Source organism: Zonotrichia leucophrys, chromosome 4 (assembly GCF_028769735.1).
Source record: "Zonotrichia leucophrys gambelii isolate GWCS_2022_RI chromosome 4, RI_Zleu_2.0, whole genome shotgun sequence".
NCBI lineage: Eukaryota > Metazoa > Chordata > Aves > Passeriformes > Passerellidae > Zonotrichia > Zonotrichia leucophrys.
The window spans coordinates 18,794,650-18,822,604 of record NC_088173.1 but is presented as its reverse complement, the minus strand read 5'-3'; the positions used below and the strand labels follow the sequence as shown (position 1 = coordinate 18,822,604).

The 27,955-nt window shown below is 36.3% G+C and overlaps 1 long non-coding RNA gene across 1 annotated transcript in view; it reads left to right on the top strand.

Annotated features, from left to right (window-relative positions):
• LOC135447305 (uncharacterized) overlaps window positions 1–27,955 on the top strand; it is an 88,713-nt gene that overhangs the window by 45,259 nt on the left and 15,499 nt on the right. The window lies entirely within an intron of this gene.

Below are 27,955 nucleotides of genomic sequence, written 5' to 3'. Positions count from 1 at the left end.
CCAAGAAACGGCAGGTCTAAGTCTTGTGGGTACATAACATGACAGTTCCTATTAAGGTTAATATGTACTGTCTGATCATGCATATGATGTTTAGCTGTCTAATTTATTGATATTTTTTCCCAAGCTTTTGTTCTTTATATAATTCACAATTCATGGTTACATGCAAAAATCTATTTGATGTATAGAATCCAAAAAAATAAGAAGGCAAATCTTTCTTATGGGGAAAAACATATCTTATCTACACAGATATCTTTTATAAACTTCCTGCAAATGGAACTTTTTATTTCCCAAATAATTTATATTGGTGCCTTTTAGTTTTTACATCTTGTTTATAGAATGAACCTATGATTAAATAAAGTTATTGCAATTAAATTAGGAAGATTGCCACTTTACGTATGTGTATGGAAAGTGCATTTGTATTGATAGTTTTCCCTTGACTCCAGCAGCCCTGCACTGGTGGTTTTCTGTGATCTCCAGTATCTTAAAGGGAGGTGAGGGTATAGGTGGGAATAATTACTTTGCTAGCAGAGTGGGGTTTTATGGTACCAAACCTCTATCAAGAGACATCTAATACTACTGAAATGTGTGCCCTCTCCTCAAAACCCCCTTTCAGGCTGAGGTAAGTAGTAGAGACCCGTACTAATTCTCGGATTAAAGTAAATTGTATTGGAATGTTGAACAGAGGACTGGCAAGAAGTGAGAAAGACATTGATTTTTATCCATATTCACAGTAATTTTGACCTCACAGTGATAGTGATAAAGGGGAAATATACTCTATGAAATGGAAGACTGCTTTTCGCAGCTGTTACTGCATCGGTACTGGCTCTTTGATGCTTGTAATTCTAGTATATTGGAGGGGTTTTTGGGTTTTATTTTTTTTTTGAAAGGGTCTAAAACAGAGATGGAACTCAGATTTTCATACTGTGTATTTGTAAGATTTAAAAATATGTCTGATTTGAAACCACAGACACCTTATTTGAAAGAAGAATCACACTGATGCTTTACTCATGTTCATGCCTGTGATTAAAAGTTTTTTACATATGCATCCATCTTCTTTAGCTGCTCTGCTGTCTCTGTGTGAAAATAACAGTGCTATCAAAGTGACAAAGGCTAGGTTGAACTCCTAAGGGAAGTAATTATAGCAGCACAGAACAGAAGGTAAAATTGTAATTTGTTTGCTATTTTATAATGCAACACCAAATATTTGTCATAGTATCAGGAAAAAGGGCATAAACTTTATGTAGATTTTAGAATGTAACAGTAAATGAAGTTGTACTGAAAAGAAAGCCTAGGTTTCCTTACAAGACCAAAAAAAATCTTGTAAGGATGTTTTAGTCACAGTATAAAATATTCAAGACATAGTATTCTGCTGTCTAGTTTAAAAAAAAAAAAATTACTAGTTTTATCTATGTCTATCCTTACACATTTGGATAGACCATTCTCAGGCTAAACACTGTTGGAGTTACTGTATCGGAAGGGAGATGTCAGACATATATCAAAGGTTGATAGTAGTTTTAGGAAAAATCTAGTTAGTTTATGTGTCTGCCTATGTCAGTGTAAAGGAATATTTTGTTAATCTGCAGTCATTTGGGATGGTCTGGACCATGGCAATGAATTTGATCTTTCTCCCTGTACACACTTCACACGAGACAGTGTTTGTGTCTTTTCCTTATTTCCTTTTCTGCCCTTTATGCAGTATGCACTGTTCTCAACACAGGTAGTTGAATGTTTTCTCAGTGCATAAAAATACATATTTCAAACCACATGTAGATGAGCTTTTCTTGCAAATTAATGTACAAAGTGATTATCATACGTTGAGCAGGTATAGCCGTGGGAAAGACACAGACCCTGGTTAAATCACATAATTTTCTCATATCTGTCAGCCACAATGTTTTTCTCCCACTCCACATTCCTCTGGAATATTATTTGTCTGTCTGGTAAAATTTGGAATTGGAACATAAAAGATCTTCAGTTTTGGTCCAAAGACTGTTAAAAACTCTGATCAGAGTTTCTTCTGCCATGTTCTCCAAATACTCATTGTACTTCTGTGGATAACATATATGGCTCTTGAGCTGAGATAAGGGAAATAAAAAAAGGCATCAATAAGCATGAAGTTCATATGCAACATTAGGATCCATATGTTGAAGTATGTTATTAATTGATAAACTCATGCTTGAGAAATCTTTGGTGAAAACTCATGCTACTGAGTTATGCTCATACACTGAAACTAAAACCAGGAAATAACTCTGTAGACCATTATGAATTAATTGTTGCATTGATTGAATTTGGTGTATTGTGCTAACACCCATCACAAAATACCAACAAATATGGTTTTATATTGATTATAGGCTACAATTATATATCGTTTCAAATGGAAATGCGTTCTGTGCTTTTAAAGCTTGCTTCTGCTATTGTCATATAGAATAATCAGCTTTCAATAAACTTGGAATTAAAAGTATTTAGCACTACTCTTCCGTAACATGCTCCAAAGTATACTCACCTTATATTTAATCACTGTGCGTGTATCCAGTAGGAAAAATCCTGATTTTCAGATTACTGGGTTTAAATACCTGTCTATAAATTTTGAATTGAAGTTTTTTGAGCCATGAAGAATTTCATAAGTATGTTATACTGGAATATGTATTACTAGTAAATTTATCCATACGAATAATGCGTTTCTATTTGGACACAGTAAATGCTGTAAGCAGCAGCAGATGCCAGGTTGTACTCCCAGATGGGGGCAGCATTGGTTTAGGAAGAAAACCAGGAGTCAGGTAGTCCTGGACTGTTGCTCCCTGAGGAAGAACTGAGTGTTCCCTGATAAGCTCCCAAATCAGACTAACAAATCTGTATGTTAAATCTGTATGTAACATGTAAGTCAGGTCGGTGTCCCCCATAATCACTGCTTGTTGAACCATTTGTCTGTCTTTATCCAATAAAATTATTTTAACCCAGAATTCCTCAGAGAGGAAATTTTCATAGGGAAAAATAGTAAAAATGGTACATCCTTAAGGATAAAGGTTTATCCTTAGAAATATGCAGCTATTGTTAATCCTGTTAGGAAATTAATTCTTGCCATTGCAACTTAAAATATTCTTCAAATATCACCATATGTTTTCCAAGAATTTCATATGGCCAATGTTTGGTTACATAAAGATTTGGAAGAAATAAGGCTGGTGATGTAGACATTGAAGTTGACTGAGTTTACTGCCTTCAGGAACCTTTGAGAGCACTGTCCTCTGGGTGTTGTCTGTGGTGCATTTTTGGATTTTCCATAGAGAGAAATTCCTTTAGTCAGACAGTGCTTATGCACATCACCTCCCATTTCTCTCCTCTCAGAGGATCACTGCAGCACATAGAAGGGTATCTTTATTAGTCTTGGAAAATGGTGAATATCTTGACTAAATGGCAGAGAAAGGAAAAAAGATAAAAGAGCAATTAAATAATATTTTGAATCTGTTACAGGTGCAGCCTAGACCAATTTCATTGCTTGGAACTAGATAATCATATTTCTTCAGTTCATTGTTAGTGTTTGCACAGTGTAATGATAAAAGCTGCACAAAGCTATTGAATTTGTAAAGGCAGTCTGAGAAAACTTTTTTGGCAGCTCGTTTTTCTGTGGTTAGAGCAAAGTGAGAGGAGAGACATTCTGTGTCTGCTCCTGTAGAACTGCCAGAAGAATTAGTCTTGAAATCTGCTGCCAATTGCTTGTTCATTTATTAACTGGAGGAAGCCATTCCTCATTCAGTCTGAAAACAGAGGTGTGGCAATCAGAAAATTTACATCTTCCTTTGTATTACCAAGACTGGTGATCAAAGTCTTGTAAGAATAATTGGTGACGCTTGCTGCAGAAAATTTCTTCCTTCAAACAGGTGAACTGTCAGCTATAAAATTTCCTTCTGAGACAAAAGCAAGCCGGAGAAATATGCCTGTAAAACTTTGCCTTTGTGTGCACAGAGTTTTTGTGAAGGTTTACATAACCCAGGGTATTTGGCATATATGTATTTAATGTGTTATATATAATATGTGTATTTAATATGTACATTTGTATTTAAAAGTGTACACTGTTTGGATGTACAAAGACCGTTGTGTATAACACAAAGATGTGTTATAATAAGGATGGAATTATGATTATGACAGGTAGGGAAATGATACCTTTCTCCTCAGACATGCCTGCCGTCATAATATGTGCCACCAGGTTTTTATGTGATGAATTCAACAAAAGTGTTCATGGTGATGGCTTTTGGCTTGTTATGAGTGGGGTGAGGTCAACAGGGCAAACACCCTAATCTTTCTCTCCAATTTAGTGTTAATTAATTATGCAGGTGTGTTCCCATGTCGAACATTATCTGAGGAAGCTCATGCTGCATGCTGTTTGCCTCACATCTACAGGTTCTGAAATGCCTTCATGTGTTCTGGAGCAGCTCATGTAACAAAAACATATCTCTGGTAGAGCAAAGGGGACTGAGGTCTAGATAAGGTTGGATAAGGCTGAAATATTTTTGTATGACTGAACAAATTAACTGTTGAACATACAGGATCGCCTGCAGCAGGCATAAAATAACATTATCTTCAACCTTTGTGCAAAAAATTGTAGAAAGGGTAATTTTGGGTTGCGATTAGAAGAAGACTAAATCCAAATCCTTCCTATGGAGAGAAAAGCTAGAGGCAAGGTGTGGAGGCACCATGTTCATATTGCCTATATTGTATCTGAGTCTGCATTGAAGAGAGAAGTTGTAATTCCAGCATACAAAGGCATTCCTGAGTAGTCTTTAGCCAACTCAGCTGAATGCTGATGCCTTAAAGCCATGCTAATATCATCAGAAAGGGAGGGAACATGAAAAATGTTGTAGTGGACCCCTTTTTTTACTAGAAATAAGTCTGAAACTGTGAGAATAGGTATTAAAAATGCAGACTAATATTCTTTGATGTAACACAGCTGATGGTAAATTTGAGAACCATTTCCCTACATGGGGGTCTTTTGTACATGTTATTCCTAATACTGCTTAATGATGGCACTGCTTATGTGGTCGCTGTTAGAAATGCTCTCAAATTCTCAGAAATTACTTAGGGAGTAAAAAAAGGGTCTGAAATGAGAGCATTTCTTCTCTTATCTGATTATTGTAGGTAGGCCATGGTTGTAAGACCAGTATATAAACCCAATAATTTGCTGGACTTTTTTAAGGACAATAAAACCCCTTTTGTTTTTCCTTATTTGCTTCAGGAATATTATGTATTAAACAAAGCAAAAGAAATGGCTGCAGATATTTCAAGGTGTTTTGTGGCCATTCACATCTGCAAAAAATGGGGGACCTAGCAGAGCACTAAATAATACAGTACAAAAGAACAGGATTTTCTTGCTCTTCCCTTTTTGTGGTAGACTCATAACTGGAAAAAGTGAGCTGTTAAACAGACATGGTTGTTTTGATTGCTCAAAATATTCCTAATGTTTTATGCATGCAGGTGGATTGCAAATATATCATGACTAATTTATTTCTCAATTAATGTTAGTCCATTAACTAAAATATTTGTCTACTTGGTTTTTTTTTTATTAGACAGTAAACTAACTCCGATTTTATGCAGACACATTTCAGTGTTCTCATTGAAATAATATTTGTAGAATGAAGTGCTTAATCAGATTTATCTTGGTGAAACTCCTGTGACATTGGCCATATCTGACAAAGTCCACCAGGTTTTATTGTGTGGCATTGACTGTGGTGATCAGTGACTGAACACTAATGTTGTGTTCTTAATTTCAGGATATGAATAACATTACCAATGTATTTAGTAGATAAATGGAAAACCAGATCTTTTTGTCAAAAAAGAAAATTTGGGGAAGAACGTAATTTTTAAACCATGTTTGCTAAATTTTACACTTACGGAAGCTTCTCTTTACTTTTACTGTTGAGAAAACCCGTAGTACCAAAGCCTAAAAAATTGTTAAATTAAGCCCAAAACAGATTATGATGAAATTTATGTGAAAGGAAAATATGACTAACTACCCTGATGTCTTTAATTTATGACATGTTCTGTGCTAGAAATGTATATAACTCTTGATTGAGGAACAGCAGAAGAGGGTTAGCTTTTGTCATGCAGCCTTTTACCCTCATATTATGGAGCAGAAGTATGGGAAACAGGGGCAGGGGGTTACCTTTAGACCTTTTATTTTATCTTTAACCAAGTATAGTTCGTGAGTTTATTCTATCTTCTCTTAAGCTACAAACTGATTTCCTCTTTTCATGATGAGTACAAAGCAGACTGCTGGTCCTTTTAAAAGATGTCTTATTTTTGCTGACATAAGTGAAACCAAATATGTCTGAAATGCAGTATGATGGTACCAGGCTCTTGTGAAAGCTGTCAAGAAGTCAATTCAAAATAAAAAACACCAGGGAATTTTTGGTGGAAGCCTTTTCACCACAAAGTGCTTTATAGTGTCAGTATACATCAAGGGCTTGGTGACCCCAATCTGTATTTTTGCGTCTGGTCAAGGAGCAAAAGTTGTTATGGTATGGGAGGTCTGGATCCAGGTGAATGACCAAGTACTGATCGCTGCTCATGCAGCAGTCTCTCCTTATTACATTACACTTTCTGCAAAATGCCTGTTTTATCCTCATATAGAATAAAATGATCTTCTCAGCTTTGAAATATTTTAATTGAAATGGTATTTTTATTTTTGTAGCTGATGTACAGATTTTTGCTGGAGTAGAGTTGATTTCCTTTGTAGTAGCTGATACAGGGCTGTGTTTTGCCTTTGTTCTGGAATCAGTTTTGATAACACAGGGATGTTTTAGTTACTGCCCAGTCATTTGAACCTTGTGCTTATATTCAAGCTGTCTTCAGGGCACCATCTCCTCCCCTAAAGGCATATTTTATTGTTTCTTCTATCTTTATCACTCATCAGTGCAGGTCTTTGTCATATATTGTTTCTACAGTCTCTTTGCAACCTTTCCCCACTCATACATTGGTGTGAAGAGCTGCTCAGTAAAGCAGATTTAGCAGTCAGTTTATGTCTGGTAGAAGAAAAAGTAGAGATGCCTACCCCTTTAACCATCTCTTCTACTTACAGTTCGTATGAAGTGCTTAGACTGCCAAACTCCTTACATATCCCCTAGGTGGCAGGGTGAAATGTGATGTCTTAATAGTAAAGGCTGAATGTGAAAACCTGAAAAAAGCTCCGCTCAATGAGGGTTTTCTTCTCAAGGCAGAACTCAGCCCAGTGTTTTAAGGAGGGTATGCTCAGGCCCCAAAGCTCTTTGGGTTTGCCTGAAGAATCATACAGTGCGTGTCATTCATGTTACCTGTCTGTGCTTTGTATTTTTCACTGGTTACTATTCATCAAGTCTCCTAACTGGGAAGAAGTGTAATACCAGTTAACAACTTTTCACTTGGTACAATCTCAGAGTTAGGTTCTGGCTTTTTGCTGTCTTCAGAAGCTATGAACCTGAACCAAACTTGTTAACCCTTTGAAAAGATATGTTCTACCTAAACTCTAAAACATTTTGAACTGTTTTGCACTTCAAGAATAAACTTTGATATATGTTATTTTTAAAGTGAAACAATTTCTAGCATGATGCTTCATTTTTGCTAACAAAAGTTTCCAATTCTCATCCTAGATTTCCATCTTAAACATTGAGTGCTTCCGTCTTTCTCAAATAGTGTTTTGCAAGACTGGAGGAGAATGGAGAAAAAGTTCTGTGTGCAATATCTCTTGTTTCCTTTTTATTTTTCCTCTGTTTTTCCTTGGAAATCTGTTACCATATTACAATTTTTGTGGCCTGACTTAATTTTAGAGAGCAAATTTCCTGAACTGCAGCTTTTCAAAGAATTGGACCCATGTCCACAGAAACCGTTCCACTAAATTTCTCAGTTTCTTCCCCAAAGTGAATGTTTCTATGCTACAAAGAAGAGAACTTGAAAACTAACCTGGAAAATTACTGTTTAGCTATACCATTTCTAACAAGCATAAATACCAGATGTGGAGTAGGGCATTTCTCTTACCGTTGGGAGTCCTGGCTGTATACATGCAGATTAACTTGGTGGTGGAACCTATAATTCATCATTAAATAGTTTTGTAGTTCCACTGAATTTTTATGGCTTCATAAAGTATCTAATTAATTCTCTTGTTTTTTTGAGAATTTTTAAAATGTAAATCTTTGCCTCTCTATATACATATAAGGAAAACATGGAAGATCAAGTGTAGAATTAAGAAGTGACGTGATTTGTGAACCAAAAAAGCAGCTATTTAGAACTACAGAATGACAGTTACATCATTGAATATTGTGGCAGGAATATCATTATCTAAAGAACTTCAAAATTATTTCCTTTTTTCTTCTTTATTGGTGAAGAGAAAAAGTTAGATTAATATCTCCTACGGAATTCTTACTACTGTTAGTTAATCTCGTTTTATAAGGAGATGTAACTAAAATTTGTGCCTTAGATTTTTCAAGGCGACTGAGGGGTAAAGTATGGCCTTTATAGGGTTATCATGGAGCATGTACTACTGTGTAGAGTGACCTGAAGAAAGAATTTTATATGATGCCTTGAAATGAAAGGGCGGGGGGAGAATTATACTGAAAGTTGCTTAAATGCTTATCAGAGTAAATTTGTGTGAGGATGGTGCCTGTGGGAAATTTGGCTGGTGAATGGAGCTGCTCAAAGTATGATCAAACATGGCTGCATTTCATGTCTTGTTCAGTACACCCATACTTAGAGCAACTAGGAGAAGCAAAGAAACAAGAAAGCATGTTCTTTCCATCCATTTTCTTCCACTCTGCTGATCCTTAAGATGGGCATTACAGCTACAGGCACAGGCTTTTTGGTGAGTCTGATATGTGCAGTGCTCTACTTTATTCCTCAGACATTGCATTTTGATCTTATTGGGTATCTTTCTTGGGATGAAAACAAATCTTCTCCATCAATAAGAAATTTGACAAATCTAAAATTTTGGAATATATCACTAGATTTAAATCTTAAAAAGTATATGCTGTGTTGTGTTTCTTGCTCTTACTCAATACTTTTTGTTTGCCTTTTCTTTTAAGCTCAGGAAAGAGCCCCGTGACTCTTGCAGGGTGTCTTAAGGGTGTTGTCAGTGCAGATCAGTGTCACCCTGGTAATGGTGTATCTGACTGAGCAGAGAAGACGTGATCAGCGTGACATGATTGAGAGTCTCAAAGATTTCATACTTGTGATGTTTCAGAATCTATTTGCTGGTTCTTTGGTTGTTTTTTCTGACCCAATATGTGAGTTTTATTTGATGTCTCTTGTAATCATTAGCGAAAAGTCATGAATCACTTTGCTTACTGGATGGAGGACCTGGAAGAAAAAAGCCTTTATTTCAATCCTTATGGTGTATAAAATTACTTGACCCAAGTTTGCTACACGAGAGTTAGGGACAAGCAGAAAGAGCAACTTAAAAACCCCAAACCAATACCCCAGTGTTTTTAAGCATTTGTGGAGTCTTGTGTGGCAAGACAAACTCTGGCATTTTTATCTATGCCAGGTGTGTACACAAATGCACTGGAAAGGTGAAGTTGGCCCAGGTGTCCCATTCCATTCGGAATCATACTTAGAACAAACATATATTTTTTTCTAAAAAATTGCTGTTTGGAGACCCAGGGGGAAGTTTGAATCTGTGGGCTCCAGTGAGTGCACTTGGCACAACGCATTTTGCTGTGCCAATAGGCCCTAAACAAAATAAAAAAGCCAAAGTCTTCCAGGGTAGTTTTTCCCCATAAAAAGAAATAATGGATTGTGACTTGCCTGATAGTTTTCAGGGACTCCAAAGCCATATTACAATCTGTTGGTTAAAAAGAAATATGCTTTATAGAATTCCACTAAGAAAGATCTGCTGTTGTGAAAATGTAATTCCGTGTTGGTTTATATATTATAGAGTACTGGAAATTTAATATGTAATTCATCATATGCAATTGATGCAATATTGTGTTGCTACTCCATGCAGCTAGGGGCAGCTGGTGCTCCTTAGATAAGCTTTGTGTGAGTAAAATAGATGATTTGAACAGAATCTGCTGGATGAATCATTATTAAGAGATTAGGAACCAAAAAACTGAAGGAAGAAGCCTCTAGGAAAATGACTGCTAGTTGTTAGATAAAAGAATTATAGTAACAATGTTGTCCATAAACTTGGTGTCTGGCTAATTATTCATAATGTTACACTCAAAGAGGAAAATGCAAAGGGAGATAACACAAGCTATTACAGTAAATGTTAGGACTTACTGGAGGGAATGTTCTGTTTCTATCATACCATATTGGCTGTAGACTTTCTACGTGTGCAAGTCTTGCTACCCCCGCACAGAGGTGAGCTGTAACAGTGAGCTGCTAGCTTTTTACCCTAAGATGATTGAACAAGACCTTCATGGATGTTCATCAAATACTAAAATCAGATCTTAAAGTGGGAGGGCCATGTCAGCTTATTGCTTTTTGCCACCACAAATAAGGTAAACAATAAGGTTTAAGGTTAATAAGGTAAACAATAAAAGACTGGATAAGAAGTCTTGTTCTGGACAAATAATAAGAAAATTCAATCTTTGACAAACATGTCTGAAAGCAGCCTGTTGTGCTGGAATTTTACAAGGTACTGAGAACCTGGTATGATATTGTTTGTTGTATGTGCTACAATATCCACAGCCTTATGACTGAACTGGAGAATAAATGCCGACTGTGGTTGCGTTTTCTTGCTTCTAACAATTTGTATCAGATTTAACTTCTCTTGGAGTCTATGTCTTCATTTGGTTTTAGGTTAATAGACACAAAATGGGTCTAGTGTCTGCTTACACCTTACTTTTATGAATGTTAGCTAATATCTGTGCTATCACAATAATAGTCCAAACTATTCCTGTTAGAAAATGTAGATAATTGTAACTCCAGGAGCAGGAAAATCACATTTAGAACTGAACAAGCAGCTATCTCACTGAAGTGTCAGATGTCAAACTCCTCTTTGCTAGGAGGCAGTTACTGAAGATGGTGGTAAAATGCTAATGTAAATTTGACCTAAGCTTTTTCTCATCTCACCATTCTGCTCGTGTGTTTTACAGCCAATATTACTGCAGCTGTCTCTTCTCATCGAGTTCAGGTGTCTTAAAAGAAAACAAAGTTCTGAGGGAATTCCCCCTTGAGACAATGTCTGCTCAATCAGAGCCTGGAGAAATTAGAAATGGCAAGTGAAAATGTAAAAAACCCCAGTGTAGGTGAAGACCAGATAATTGCAGTGTACGGAACAAGCAAGTGCTCACAGATCTGGTTACTGACTATGAAAAAAGACAAAATGCAACTAAATGGTCCAATTTCCAGAAATAAGAGCCCTTTACTGAGTGCATGCACTTGCACCCACTGAACTAGTTAGGCAGACTTTTGCCTGCACATATCCATTGAGATACTTACCCCACTACCTAAAAGGCATTCATCATAATGGTAGAGGTCTACAGCGTGGTTTCAGGGAAATGAAATGGAAAAATTGCTTGATCAGAGCACATTATTTTTTTTTTAGGTTTGCCTTGAAGCAAAAAATTATTACAATAGCACTTTTGCTTCTCTTTGCTTATCTTAATTCTAGAAATGAGAGATATCTGTGTTTATACAATTGTATCCCAGATGTTTTAAGTTCTTTTATATACAAGAAAAATCATATTGCAGTGAAAGTCTATTGCAATAAAGATTACCTTTAGTGGGGGGGTTAAGAACAAATGTGGGACATGTTTGCCTATCCATCTGAATGAACTTCTCTTGCAGTTTTAAAAATTGTAATTTTGTGTAGTTCTTTCTTTTTCTCTTTTAATCTTCTGGGAGCTATTGAAGATTAAAGCTATTAAAACTAGTGTAGCATATGACTCCAGAAATAAGGGGAGTAACTGACTTTAATACTGTAAAATATTTATAGTTAATTCTGCATGCTAGTTACTTCCAAACTTTGTGCTTGCTGTTCAATGCACAACAGCAGTCTGAGTTACAATCCACTTAATGCTGTTAGAATATGGTAAACAAGCACTATGCTGCTGTGAATACTTGAGCTAAACTATGCTCTTGAATTTGGAGTTCTTGCCATTAAAACTGACTGAGTGGGTGTTTTGTAATTTGCTGCCCATTATAATGCCCTGGTGATGGTTTTCACAGGCCAGTTTGGGGACATGGGGATGTCAGGCAGCCAGAAGTCAGAATTGGGCCAGGGGCTGTTCTCGGCAGGGAGTGATGGGTAGCAGCCAGCACTGCTCAAAGCAGATCTGGGTGTTCACTGCTGTGACCCTGGGACCCTTACGCTTTGTACCAAACCTTTTCCTCACAGCTCTTGAGCCGTGTACAAGCTATCCAGCAACAATCCCACAGATGGAAAGTTCCTTCACAGAGGAGTTATCTGGAGGCATTTTTCATTTTAGCAATGTTTGGGGCTTCTCTAATGTTCAGCGTGTGGGTAGGCCAATCCAAGGAAGTGCAGCAACAGCATGGCTGTGTTTGGGCAGTGTCTGTGAGGTTTATTGGGTAAGGCTCAGCCACTGCTTATGGTGGAGGGAAAGCTTTGGGTCCCAGTCTTTGTGGGGCTGAACAAAGGCTGTTAAATAATGTAAAGCCATTCTTTTCAAGCTAGTCAGTTTCTGAGAAAAAAGTAGTTAAGAGAAATCAGGGAAGTCAAACACAGTTTATGCTATGGAGAAATAGGCTTGATTTTATCTCCATCATAACCATGTTGAATTTGACTGGATTTGTCTTAAGTGAGGTTTTTCTAACTTTCACTCTAGATACTGCATGGAGTGAAGAGTGTGTTTCTTCAAAAGTCTTTCTAACATGCACTTTCTTACTTGTGATTTAATAAGGTTTTGAATGTAATGTTCTTGGTTCAGATGGAATTTCTTTTTTTTGTTCTTTATTTATCTCTTTTATGTTTTAGCCATGTGATCTCAGCTGGAGCCTGAGATGTGGCTATGACTGACAGCATCGCTTAAGCAAGGGACAGTGAGTGTGAAAAAACTGATTACCTTCACATTATTGTGTGATAATTAAAGCTGTAATCTAATTAACCTTCATTTCCATAATGTGGTTCTTCTGAGAAAACCATTTCTTAGTGGCATTCCCTTGCTTAATCAAAATTGCAAGGAAGTGGATAATCCTGGACTAGTACTTAGCTGAAAGGTTTTGAATATCCTCCTCTGTCAGCACTGCCATGTACCATCATCTTCATTACCTCTAGCATTACTGTTTTTTTATGTAATTTTCAGCTTAAATTTACACTGGAATTACGCATTTACCATGGAAATACAAAGCCATTTAAGTCCTCTGAAATTTTCTTTGCTTAGGAAGAAATTTTTTTCATGCCTACAATGGGAAGGAGGCATGGGGAATTTAGGAAACTTTTCAAAAAACTTACTTGAAACAACTGATCTTACTAATGTGATTGTAGTGAAAGTTGTCTTGCCATACCTTTTTTCTTACAGTTGACAGGATCCAAAATGATGTGAAGTTTCCCTTACTGAGGCCACTTCTGTCTTCCACCTTTTTTTCCTAATGTTTTCTCAAGGATTTAAAGAGACAGAGAAGGATTCATCTTTAATGACACTCTTTATTCAGTCTGCAGCATTCTGCTTTCTAATTTAGGTTGTATTGCCAGAATCCTTCTTAGATAAATTCTGAAGTACCAGCTATAAATTTAGTGTCAGCAGCCAGGAAAATGACTCAGAGGATCTCAACACCACAGATACTCATTGGCAGAATTCATCATTGGGGATTCCAAAGCAGGAAGAAGAGAGTTTGGGGGTATCTGGTGTTTAGGGGGAAGTGAAAGAAGGAGTATAAAAGTGAACAAAATTGTATGAAAATTACAATTCCACATTTTCAAATTATAGAAAAAAACCATTTTATTTCTTGTGGGAAAACAAACAGGAAAGACATAATGAAAAGCATGATGTCTTCCTGTAACTATGATGATGCTAGGCATAATCTTTTCAGTACAAACATGTAGATTCAGCCAGGCAAAGTCTGTGACTTGCTTTGATTTTTATGAATCACTATATATGATTACATAGCAGGAAAAAAAAAAACAGCAGAAAACTCTCACAAAGTGTGCTAGTGTGCTGCTTTTAGTACTGTAAATTCTAAAGGAAAGTACATTGTGGTTTTGTTCTCTAGAATAGAAACTGTAGAGAAGACAAAATAGAATTTCTATATATAGAATATAGAAGATAGAAAACTCTGTCATTAACACCACACAATGGTGCATTTTAACCTACTTGCTAAAGATGAGAAGAACAGAAGAGTTCAGCTGTGTATAAACTTTAGAAAGTTAAATCAGTATATAAAATGGCAAAGTGATACATTTGAACTCTGGAGTAGGATGATGCTATAGCCTTTTCACAGTCCAGTAATGCCAGAAGGAAACTTAAATATTCTACCCATTCTAACTTGCATTCAGCAGAGCTTTTGAACACATAATAATCCTTCTGTATTGAACCCAAAGGGATTTCTGTTAGTGCAGAAAATAAAAATAATATTGCAAACACAAATAGAGCCTGAATCTGTCCTGAGTGTAGCAGGTGGAGTTGATAGAGCTCAGCTGACCTTGTTATGCTGTCTGACAAGATGGGCTGCCTCCAGGTAAGCCTGGCAGCTGAGGATGAATAGGATGTACTATTCATCCTGATGTCTGTCTTGTGGACTGATGTGAATACACTGATTTAACAGGCTAAGCATTAACAGTTTGGCCAACAGGCTCAGAATAGCTGAATCTTTGGATTTAATCTCATGGGACTGAACTTCTCATGGTGAAGGTGCAAAAGCAAGGAAAAAAAATTTGGCGGCAAAAATCTACCTTTTAAGAATTATGCCATGACAACCATTCGAATAAAGTTCTAGATATTTTGTTTATTGCATCCTGACTTGTAAGATTTGAATTCTACTCTATTCTACTAAGGAAAATGAGTAAATTTCCTTATGAACTAAACTAATGGAACATGGTATCTGATGGACTTCCTTGGGTTTTTTACCATCTCCAAGTTTTTTATAAGATGAAGGTATTTTAAAGTTGTGTGACAACTTCTGTGACAATTCTTGTATATTCAGATATTTGTGATGTGTCATTAGTGGCTTGTGGTATACAGTGATTTTATATTTAAATTAGATTTTAAAAGGAAGAATTTAAAGACCGTTTACATATCTTTAGGACTAGAAATAGTGTTGGTATCTGTCACAGGAATCAATGAGAAATTTTAAAATATGTTAGATATCTGGTGCATTTATGCCTTTGACATTTTTATCTAACCAAGTTTATTTCTTGTGGCTCTAGCAAATGGTTAATTTTTTCTTTGCTTCTTTCCTCTGTCAGAGAAATTTGCTGTAAAAGCAAAGTAAAGTAAAACTAGAAAATCTCTGGAGGATTTTTAAAATCTGAACACGTGGGAAGAATATGCTGTTTTGTTTTGACTTTTATGGTTAACAAAAGTCTAATTTGAGAAAACTTGTAGCCTTAGATGCTCAAATTTAAAACTGTATTCTGGTAAATCAGTATTATGGGGTTGTCTTCCATTGGTCTTTAGCAGTACTAAGATATTTCTAAAAGATCACGTCAGGCTGTTGGGTCCATTCAACACCTGCTGGTTTGCTTTGGGAAACCAAAGTAAAAGACAAGGTATTCTTTCAGATCTGGGAATATAATGCCTCTTTACAAATGCTGCTGTAGTAGAAATTTAAATGACACAAAAAGAACAGGGAAAACCTAAATAGTGTCAGGAATAGTGTTTACATTTTTCTGCTGCAGCCTGTTTCTTATGAAACCATGGGACCTAGCAGCAGAATATCATTGGTAATTCATCAGCATTCATTGCTAGGGACAATAACATGCTTTTGCTTTCCTGATCTTAGCATTTTGACTTTCATTGCAACCTTAGTGCACATTTCTAGGAACAAACAGAGATTTTCATTGTTGTAGTGTTGCACATGAACTGACTTCCCTACAACATCTGCTGCAATGGGATTCCTTTTTTAGCAGTGATATTTCCTTATTGTGAGACTGACAATAAAAAATCAAATTCCTGCCAATTATGCCAGAAGTTTTAATAAGTAAGTTATTTATAGTCTCACACTGAGAGTTTGCTTCCTCAGTAATATAAATCAGCATGATGCTTTTTAGCTGAGAATGTGTGTTCTCATGTGACAAAATCATTGATTCAAATCCACCCTTAAAACAATTTGTTCCCATGACAGCCTAGCAGGGCAGAGGGACTTTGTCTTGATAAGTGCTTTGACATTGGGTTTGAAGTGTTGCTCTACTCTGTTGCAAGGCTATCAAAAAGAAGCTTGCCTCATATTTAGTGGTTGCAGGAATGGTTTTCAAAACAAAGCAATTACAGCAGATCTGGGAAGGTGATGAGGGAAAGGGGAGAACTATTCCAAGATTTAGTATCAAAAATTAAGTGCTTAAATTACCAAGAATTAAAATGTGTAATGTGACTTGTTTAGTGGAGTTTGGGTACCCCTCTGAGGGTTCTTATCAAGCCCATTTGGGTGCTGGAACTGACACTCTGCCAAGCCTTAGCAATGTAGATGCCTTTACCTTAGATTGGTTGGAGGAGTAAGTCCATGTTTGACAAAAGCTAACTGGCCAAAACTGTTCATTTCATGCCAGCCCTGGCTCTGCTGGTCTAGTAAATTTCTCTGCTTGGATCTAGAAGTAGTGCAATCCATAATGAAATGATGGGACGTTGGTAGGGATACTAATCTTATTGAGATCTAGTATTTGAGAAAGCCCAAGGAATGCCAAAGGTACCTCTTTTCTATATACTGCAATAGTACAAGAGAGAAAGGATTACTTCCTTCTCACTTCCATTAGCATATGAGCAGAAACACCATTTAATTACAGGAAAGAAAGCTCTATACATTATTCCAGACAGCCAATTGCTTCAGTATCCTTGTTCAAGCTGTAGTCAGTTGCTTATGGTTGTGGGGAAAAGGTTATGCTCACAGCAGTGCTTTAGTAGAAGTTATTTTTGGGAGAGGAGAGAGATCAGAAATTACCCTCATTCCTTGGTAGAGACTTCATAAAATATTTATTATAATTGTCTCAGCAGCTTACAAGGTCATGACCATTTTGGGTAAAATGAACAGTCTGTTTTCCAAAATGACACAAGAGAATTAGGGCAGAGATTTGAATTGATATTCCTTGCCCAAGCAGCAGGCCAAAGGCTACCTCAGGAAGCTGGATCCAAGCATAACTCTTAGTGGAAGAAAAAATTTAAATTGTTCTTTAAAAATGGTAAATGCACCATATTAGGTAAGATGTTTCAGTGTTTAATAATTTTTTTTTCACCATTTGTTTGGAAAGTTTGTACTTCTTGCCGTTCAACTCTGTAAGCTCCAACTTGCAATTACTAGTTTTTGTATCCTTGTCAGCAAATGCTAAATATGTCATGTACCCTCAGTAACAGATCTCTTTCTTCACATAATTCTGTGTCAAGTGATAATCAGTGTACAGCCTTCTATTGGACAGTGGAAAAAGGACCCGAGTTAAAAAAGCTTTTTCTGAGTGGTGTTAAAAATTATGATTTATAAGCCCATACCTCTGTTTTTTTGGAGGAACATTTATTTGACTTACATTTAGCTGTCCAACTTGGCAAGTGCTGATATGAAACTAGTCCTCTTTTATGCTTTTTATATAACTTCTGTAAAAGATTTCACCCTCATTTGAGTGTGGCATGATTTGGGATATTTTATATTTTTAAAGAGTAAACAAAATTCTCCATGTCCTTATCTGTATTAATGAGAATGATCTGCTATGCTTTTAAAATCATTGCTAAAAATATTTTGAGAGCAGTTCAAGACTTCAACTCAGTGTCCTTATTAATTCATTATTTTCCATGATCTTGTCAGTGTGGTAATTGTAATCTGTATATATGGATATGAGAAAACTTTGAGAGGTTTGGTTAAAAAAAGCACTGGAAAACATTTAAGTTATTAAAAGAAAACACACAGAAGAGATTTCAACAATCTAGCAACTTACTCTTTAGTGGGAGCTCCTGGTTGGGAGTAACTGGTAACAGGAGAACTTGTATTACTGCAATTGCAACTTGCAGTATTTATTTGAAAATTACAGTGAATATTCTAAAAGCATGATTTTAAAATACTGCTCTCCTACTTTTCTTAACAGTGTGAAATTTGTACTTTCAAATTCAATGATTGAGACAAACTCAGCATCAGAAGCATACACTCAAACTAAAATGCATTTGACTTAGAAACAAAGTTAAGCTATGTCAAAAATGACATCTGCTCCTGTTTTGACTCTACTGCAGCACATTTCCTATTTCCTTCATTCTTGGGAGAAAAGAGACAGTGACTAATACACTGCTTCTGTAGGGCACAAGAGATCTGTTTCAGTCTAAGCAGATGAATAATCTTGCAGGCATCAGTGGGACTATTTGATAGCTGAAAAGAAATTGATTTTAATTTTATATTACACTTTTCCCCTATAAAATATGTTGTATCTTTCTTGACAATGTTTATGCTTAAATCAGAGTAATTTTTCTCAGGTAAGTGTTTAAGACCAATCACTAAAGGAAAACGGAATAAAATTTGAAATTAAATTGTCTAAAAATGTCTTGTGATGCAATGTTTGAATTGTTCCCAGTGGGACATTGGCTCCTCATTTGCCTGAAGTTTGACATAATTTAAGCTGTTAATGCTTTACAGGTCTATGTTTATATGCCTAGTACATCAAGATGCTTTTGATAACGTGTCCTAACTGCTGAAAGGAGCTTCAGATGGTGAATTGTGTGCAAATTTTTCTTCCTATTTGTTTATCTCCTCCTAGGCCTCATGTAACTGTTGGAGAATAGTATCACCTTTATCTTATTGCTGTGAGTTAGCTTTCTGCCCAAGTTCCAGGTATCCTTGGAGGCATATCTGGGGAGACCTGGCTTCCTTTGGTGGCTGCAGAGGAGTGCTTGTGTCTTTACCAAGTTTGTCACAGTGAGAGCCAGGTAACTGTGATCTTCAAGTCCTCACGGCCTCTTAAGCAAGGAGGAAGCCTTAAGGCACCATGCTTGACAATTATATCTGGTGCTGGTGCATAAATGACATCTGCTGGGCAGCTCTATAGACCTGGTGTTTATGTATCCATGCTCCCTTGGTTGATGCACTGCAAGAAATTTCTCTTTGTGCTTCTCTTTGCTTTTACTTAAATTTCCAAAAATAATGGGAAATGTAGTATTCTGTACTAGATGGACTACAAGGATAAAGAAGTATTTTTCCATTTGTAGCAGATTAAATAAGGCTTTTATTTCAGTCAAAAGATTTTGCAGCTGAATGTTATAATTAGACTATCTGACACTGGGGCAAAAATTTGAGCTCACCAAAAAGCCTTGTCAGGTTGTCTTACTGAAATATAATTTTCAGTTTCTTTGAGTTGTTGAATAGTTTCAAATTTACGAAAACCTCATGGCTGCATCAAGCATTCTACACATTGAAAAATCAATGAAATCATTGCTATAAGGCAATAGAGTCCTGCTATTCTATTGGGATCAATAAGGAATTTGGTCAACATGCAGTTAGAGAGTAGGGAAGGATATTTTGACAATTATATCTTGCAAATTTAGTAAAATGTTCCTCTAAGGTTATTTAGATGAAAATGTCTGGTGGCAGAGTCATATGTTTGATAATGTAGTATTCTGATTCTTGGTTTTGGGGTTTTTTTTATTTCAAAAATTAGAAAGAACATCTCTCTGCTCATACTAGCAGATTTCTTATTTTACAGTTTTGACTGTGGCTGTTAAAGGTATGCCTGCTTGATTTCTCTTGAGTTTATAGCCTTGTGGTTTCTTAATTAATATCTGTTTTTCCTGCTGCCACACTTTCATGGTACATTCCTGACAAATGGCTTGCAAAGTTATCAAAACTCTTGCGGATGTCTTTCATGGCAGAAAACAAGTCTGTTTCCTGTGTGACTATGCATTCTATAAAAATATATTAATTCTGAACTCCTGCTCCTTGCACTGTGAGCTGACAGTTTGTAAGTGACAGGTCTACTGAATGGCTTTGCAAATAGAAAAAGAATTTCAAGTAAGTAAATAATTGCTTCATAGCACCTTTCATGTCAATAGGAGTATTTTCATAGAATACTGTAATCTTTGGATCCAGCCTATATAGCCCATTTACTGCATTTAAAATATTGTAAGGGAATAATTAAATCTTGCCATATTCTTGTGTTCCTTGACAATATCTCCCTTTGAAGTTGTAATATCCAATTATCTGAAGTAGGTTCAAGTAGCAGAGGATCTTGATGTACTATTCAAAGCGCTTTTTGTCCTATGGGAACAGTGGGCCAGTCATATTCAAACCTTTTATCATTAGCAGTTGTAAGTTCTTTCTAAAATTGTTTTGGATTTAGTGATCTAAAAGATGAATCTGTCATCTTAAAGACTCTACCTATTGATTGAGCTTTTCTCTCTCCCAATCAAAAAATCTGTGGGACTACAGAGGAGGAGTGAGTATTCAGAAGAAAACTATGACAGGATTTTTCTCTTTTGGCTTTAATTGATGTAAAATATGATATAGGCAATGTCACTTCTTGTGCTGCAGCAGCCCTGCAGTTCTAGAGGTGACAAAAGCAGAGTGACCCTGGTGTGAAACGAGGCAGGATAGAATCTAACTGTATTGAATGGGAAAGGGCAGGACAGGATGCTGTGGTTTGTGATTGCATCTTTTTGATTGAAAATGATGAGCTTTTCTTTGAGAGTTTTGTGCAGCAGCAGGGAAAAGAAACATCTTCAGGATTAGAAAATATAGATATTTGTGCAAGGACCAAGAGTTCATTGAGGCTCGATTACCTTTTAAATAGGTTTAAGTGTGATATTTTCTTTTTATACAGCTGAGTAGGCTTTTTGCAATACCATGCCACGCTTTGGAGTTTGTCTTTTATTTACAGGAACTTTTCTCAATTCCTAAAAATTATTATCTTAGGACCATAGGAAAATCCTATTTCTTGCCGATATAACCTAAGTAATTTCTCCTGTGCTCTGTGGAGTTACTTTGTATTTTTCAAGAACACTTTAGAAGACAAACCCCAAGTTAGTCCCAGAGTGTTTATGTCATTTACCAGGTTCCTAAAGGCAGTTCCAGTGCAAGCAGCAGTTTAGGGAATTGTAGAAAAGATGTGCAAAAAGATTAACACAAACATAACATTTTAAAATCAGCAGATGTGCAAGTTGTCACGTTCTTGATATGGTTAATTATTTGGAGATGACTGAAGAGTGTAGAGTTTGAATTGAATAGAAACAGCAATTATTTACAAGAACTAAAATACCCCCCCAGTTGTGAAAGTCTTGCCAGGCATAAGTTCCAAGGGTCTGTGAATGAATTGTTAAACTGAGCTGTGGCCCCAGAAATAGATTTTTTTTAAAGAGAGTGAAAAAATGACATCTCTGGAATGATCTGAAATAAATGTGATGATAATTGACTTTGAAAGTGTTGTGAGGGTTTTATGAAGATACCATCTGATTTGTATATTTCTTCATCAATTGTGTGGTTTAAAGTAAACAGAGAAGTTCCTAATAATGTCTTTGTGCAGCTGTCAGGCTACTTTTATCTTTGTTTAGGGTTATGTTTTCAGTCTGTGATAGAACGCCAATTATTAGGGGTATAGACTTTGAGTGAAGGAAAAAGCTTGAATTGAACCAAATTTTATGAAAATAAATAGGTATGTGCTAAGTGGCACTTTTCTTGGGACTAGAACTCAGCAAAGGAAGAACTGAGCAAAGGACTCACAGTTAGTGTTTTCCTAAATGTTATTCTTACCCAACACTCCTCCCCAAAAAGAAACCCAACAAAACCAACAAACCCAAAAATAAATCATTTGGGAAGTTTTTATTAATCTGGAAAATTAAATACTATAGTTTCATATTGCTTCTTTTGGGAAACCCAGTTAGATACTTTGAGCATGCCAAGTGTCTGACAGCCAAAACATAGGCACACATTCTCACACTGTGTGCATTGTCCCTTTTGCCTCCACGAATACTCACACCAAAAATATACCAGTGTCTGAAATAATATTGCTGTACACAAGTTTGTCACTTTTGATTCTCCTAAAATTAATATGAATTTATTTGCTGTAACCTTAAAATAATAAAATGTAATATAGCCCAGTGCAAAGTCTGAGTAAGAGAAAAATCACATAGATAAAGTTTCTTGAGGAGACTGTGGTTGTACCATCAATGAGAACAAAATTACTGGGGTGGTTCCATAGAGAAAAGAATGTCTTAGGCCCCCAAGGAGGCAGCTGGAGATCAAAGAGGATCCTTATCATCACATAAAAGTCTCTGACTGAGCACAGGCAGGCAGGCAAGCAAGTGAGGACCACCTGAGGGAGAGAGAATAATTACATGGGTATCAAGTTATGCTGCTTCTCCTTTAAAATGATGAAAGTTACTAGAGTTCATGGGGATAAAAAATATGAGAAAATTTGCAAGCAGTCCTGATAACACTTAATGGGGAAATAAAGCCTCTTCTTTTTGGAGAGGCTTGAGTTACTGTGTCACTTGAACTGTAATTTTTACCAGAATGTTCACCTGTGATTCTGTGAACAATTGTTGGAGTTGCTTTGCATGTGGAACTCAATAAAAGATATAATCATAATTCCATGCCAGAAGAAGCCCTATATAGTTTTTTAAAAGTTAAAGTGCAGAATCTCAGGCTTGTCATGTATGGGAGTGCAAATACCCATCATCATCTATAGCAATGACATCCTTTAAACCCAGGTAACATAATGCTCACAAGGAGTTTGTTAATTTTGGATCTTTTAGAGAGGCCACAGGGTATCAGTGCACCAGAATTTAGGTTTAAAGTGAATGTAAAAGTTTAACTTCTGGCTAATATTTAACTAACCTGAGCTTGATCTTCTTGTACAATGCATCCTAGATATGACAATTTTAGCTGAAGTGAAAGCATTTCAGTTTCTTACAGTTTTCTAATTTTTTTGGCTGAAAGAATTGTTTTATCTTTCTGGGGAAAAAAATATCCACTTTAAAAGCCTACATCCTTTTTCTGACAGGGATGAAAACCTGCACTGAGACAGCAAGAAAGGCCAGGCCTTGCCCTGTACATTCTCTTTGTAGTGTTTAGTTTTCCAATTACTCTCAGTAAATCTGAACTTTTTTTTAGATTAACAGTAATATTTGATAGGGAAATATGAAATTTTGCATACCATTGAAAGTATTTTATTTCTAAGATTACTACCAAAATTGTCAGACCAGCAGGTGAGTTTACAATGCCTTTGATTCCATTAGACCTTCTCAACAGCATAGCTCTTACCAGCATATTATATAATAAGCTGCTTGTGCTGCAAATTAATCTGTGGGATGTGGGTATCAAACTGTGTGGAAGATGATAAAATTGAGGACTAAGGACGCTGTATTTTATATATACACTGGTTCTCTCTTTCTAGCTATTGGGGTTTCACATATATCTAGTTATTAAGTTAGTGTGTGGTACTCATAACATTTGCTTTTTTAACCCCTATTACGGCAAAAATCTCTGTTAGAATACTTCAGTTTTTCTACAAAATAGCTGTATCCTGTGGTTAAAACAGCAGATACGATGCTTGAACTAGAAATATTGTTCCTGCCTTAACAGTGAAGATGAATAACTGACTTCAGGTTCCATCTAGTTGCTTAGATTTGTTCTGTAAATAAAAAATATTAAGCCCTATAGAATACTCTGTATCCTACACAAGCTTTAATTTCCTGAAAAAAACTTTACTCTCTTATATATATTTTTTTATGTTCTTCTGTGAGTTCTCCAGATGATCCAAGAGATAGAACAAGGAAATGATGGTCATTTTTCTTCTTTAATAAAAAGTAAATGAATGATAGGAACTGAGTACAGATATGTGTAGCAGAGTATGTCGAAGATACACCAGGTGAGAAACATCCATAGTTCATCAGGAAATGTTATGACAGAATAAACAGATACCTTTTTTATTTGCACTGATAGATCCACAGGTAAACTTTTTATCAAAGTTTCCATGTACTGGGGTAAAGCAACCAGGATTTGTTGACTTCTTGCCTGGAATCTGCGACAGTACTGAACCCATAAAGAGAATAAAACCTCTCCCAAGTAATTTCCTGCTCATCCCTGCTGGGTCACATATCATATTATTTAAATTATGCAATCTGGAGCAGGTTTTCTAAAACTGAGTGTTTGCAGTTCAGTTAGAATCAGGCCTGAGGTGGTTTTGGGGATTCCTCGGCAAACATCATCTTGCTTGTCCTTTGCTGCGTCTGTTCAGATCAGGAAAATGTTATACTCATTTTACTCTCTTAGATTTTTTTTTTTTTTATTTTTGAGGTAGTAAAATCTCAATTTCATTGAGTATTTAAAATACCACTTATCTGCTGAGAATGTTTGGGTTCATTGCAGGGCAGATTTGGTCTGTCTTCTGCAAGAGGTCAGACTCTCAGAGGGTACAAAGCAAAGTGCTTCACTGATTTCCATAGGGCTTTCATCACTAACTCCTATACTTTCTGTCTCAGGTATTAAAAAGTGTTAAACAAACCTCAACATAATTGCTCTGAAAACCCTTCTTCCCCAACCCCCAGCTTCTATACTTGCAGCAATAGAATTAAATCCAAACTCCTTTTTAAGTTCTCAGTACAAGGTAATAAAATCCTTTCTAGAATTGTTCCAATATAACTAATGCAAAACTTCTTACTAAGTAATTTAGCTCCATTCTACTTATACAGAGATGGAGGTATAGGCTGAGAACCATGGAGATTTGAAAGAGGAGTTTTGCTTGGAGTAGATGAAGATCTTTATTATAACCACGTAAAAAATGTTCAATTTCTTAAATTATCTTTGTAGTTTGGTGGCAGATATTATCAGAAGTCCAGTAGAAACTGCAGTAAACAATTTTCTTTGTCATACACATATATGGAAATTTTCTGATTCTGATTTTAAAATTAATTTTAACTATTTTCTAAGAGATGTTGTACGGGGTTGAAAGCATGGGTATTTGTCCAAATTATCAGCTCAGTAATTTTACACTGCACTGGTTGTGTATATTTGCATTTTTGTGTTAATCCTGCTAATCATTGCATACAGGACTTTCTCTGGCATTATTTTCCTCTGACAGCCATGGATTAACAAGTAAGAATGAGCAAGCACATCTGGTCTTCAGGCAGATATCAGTCCTACTGTGAAACAGCTGGATGGTCTAGGTGTTACTCTGTAGGCTACAGTGTACCTCTGGGTACAGCTAAATTACACCGTGATTGGCAATCGTCATGAGAAATGACATGTCCCTCTGACACAAGTACATTCAGAGCTAAATAAGGTAATCTGGACAGCAGCTATGGCATATTTTGGATGATAGCTTTCTGAGACAAAGTTGTTCTGAAGGCTCTAAGTTCAAACACTTTGGTTTGTGCATTGGAAATGTTCCTCTCAGTGTTGCGGTCTTCCCTGGTTCACACAGCTCTCAAAAGGCAGAAGAAACTGGGTAGTTTCTTAGTGCCATTTCTGAGGTTGCTGCATGTTGTGTACATGTAGACACATATACACACTTTATACCAGGGAATTCTTGCATGAATTTTCAATACCATGGCATAAGAGTCACGTGTCCCTGTCCTTATCTCCAAGCACTTTCTACTCTTTCTCATTACAATAGGTAGTTAGCAGTGGAAGATCAGTGAGAAAAGAGCTTTCTGGGCTTTCTCTTTAACTTTCCTGTGCTTCCAGTTGCAATTCTATGTATAATATGTTTTCTTACCTCTGCTCTGATACAGAAACTTCCAAGACTACTTTTTTTGGTGGAAGGGATGTGCTGTCAGCTACGACTGCAGTACCAAAGAAGTACCAAATGAGAAGTTCTTGAGGCAGTTCACGGATTGTAATTACTAAAAATAAAATGAGTCATGCAGGTTTCTCATTTTTCACCTTGAGTATTGATGTACCCAGAATCAGTTTTCCCTGAATAGATTGTAGAAAAAGAATGATTAGTCTGACTTCCTAACAGGATACACAGAAGTTGCATTCTCCCTGGTGTGTCCTTGGTAATACTACTTTAAAAAATGTCCGATATTAACTTCAGAATAGCCAAGGACAGAAAATCAGTGGTTTGTTTAGGAAACCATCCTAAAAGTCTTTGCTCTAAAAATATCTGGATTAGTTGGTCTAATAGTAATTCTTTCTTCTATAGTGTTGTGGAGTCCACTGTCAAATTTTCCTTCCACTTTTTATATACCTTTTTTTAACTAGCTTTTTGTTTGTTCTTCTCGTATCTCTTCCAAATGTTCTGTAATGTCTGTTTTCTAGACAGACATTACAGAACATTCTACAGGTAGTAGAATTTGTCCTTGTGGATCACTTATGAACAGTTTCTTACAAATTTTAACACTGTGAGCTACATTATTCTGGTACTGATTACACTGTTAGTGTTGGCTCACCACGCTGATTTGATTCCTCTGGTTGTGCACACACAGACTGCAGTAATCTTCTCAGGGTGCAAAGATAAGTCTTTTTCTCATTGTCTGATGAAGATCTTGGTGTCTCCTTTACATCTGATATTATTTTTAAGAAAGTCTATAGCTATAACCACACAGTCATTCATGTGCTTAAACATCTGCAGTATCTGGGCATTAGCTTTGCTTCTCTGTCTTCTGAAGAATAAAGATTTGTGGTATTAGAAATACCATCCTTTCCCCATTTCCCTCTCTCTTTAAGTTTGGGTTTAGTTTCTAGCTTTATTCTCTTCCACTTTTAGCAATAAATCCCTTCTCCCTGATTCTCCTTGACCCTCAGCATTTTTCATTTATGGTCCTTCTAGTTTCTCCTTGACTAATCATCTTGTATTTTTTTAATAGCCTGGAGAACTTTAACTGAAATGCCATTTTTAATCTAATTTTCTGTTTCCAGCATGCATTTTAGTAATCCTCTTTTCTTATACTACTTGCAATTAATGTATCCCATTAAGTGTCCCAGACTATCAATGTGTCATTTGCTCAAAGGATTAATGTTGAAAAATGTATTAGCACTAATACATAGTAAATGAGAGGGTTTCCTCTTATGCCTCTGAACTTCAGCATGCTCACTGGAAACAAGAATGCTGCTTTACCTGGCATCCTAACTAAAGTGAGCATAAAACGAGGACTGCTCCTTACAGGATAGATTCTCCATGACATTAATTAAAACCTGTTCCCAGCAGTAGGCAATATTTTGCTGCAGTCTTTTGAGAATCCTCTTGTAGTTGTGAGCTGTGTGCTTTGTGATGACAGTCTTTGCCAAATAAGCCTGCAGAAGTAAAGGTTAACTAATTATTGAAATAGTGCCCTGAAGTAGTTTTATAGCTACAGTTTTGAGAGGAAAGAAGAGCACAAAAATAGATTTCTGGTGATCTTGGATCTCTTCAGTTCTGACTACACCCTGACAGGAGTAAAACAAGAATTCAGAAGGATTATGCTCTGTTGCCTTGGAAAAATGTTTTCTTGTGGAGAGGTCAGGTACCAAAATACATCCTGGTACATGCAGGTTTGAGTCAATTCTGTATCTTCTTAGCACTTATACTACAAGATGTCTGAGTAATTTCTATTTCTTGGCCTGGACAGAAAATATATGTATAAACACACAAGTTCTTAAATGTTTTCTGTAGATCTAAGAGGTATTTTGGATGACAGTAGAAAACAATAAATTGGTTTGATCTGTACTTGGGAGTATTTTACTTGTGGCCATTGCTGTTTTGCCAAACTACAAGGAGCAGATGCTATTTGTGAAATTGCTTTTTTTATGCTGGGCCAGCATATAAATCAATCCTGACTGAAGTGCCAGGATTTTCACTTCTCAGTGTTTTATATTTATGTTGCAAGAAGATCTCAAAATGGATATATTCTTTGTTAAGGCTTGATGTTGACAGAATAAATGTCTTCTGTAACTGGAGCAGGCCCTACTCCTGATGTTGGCCTGAACTTTGCTGGACTTTAAA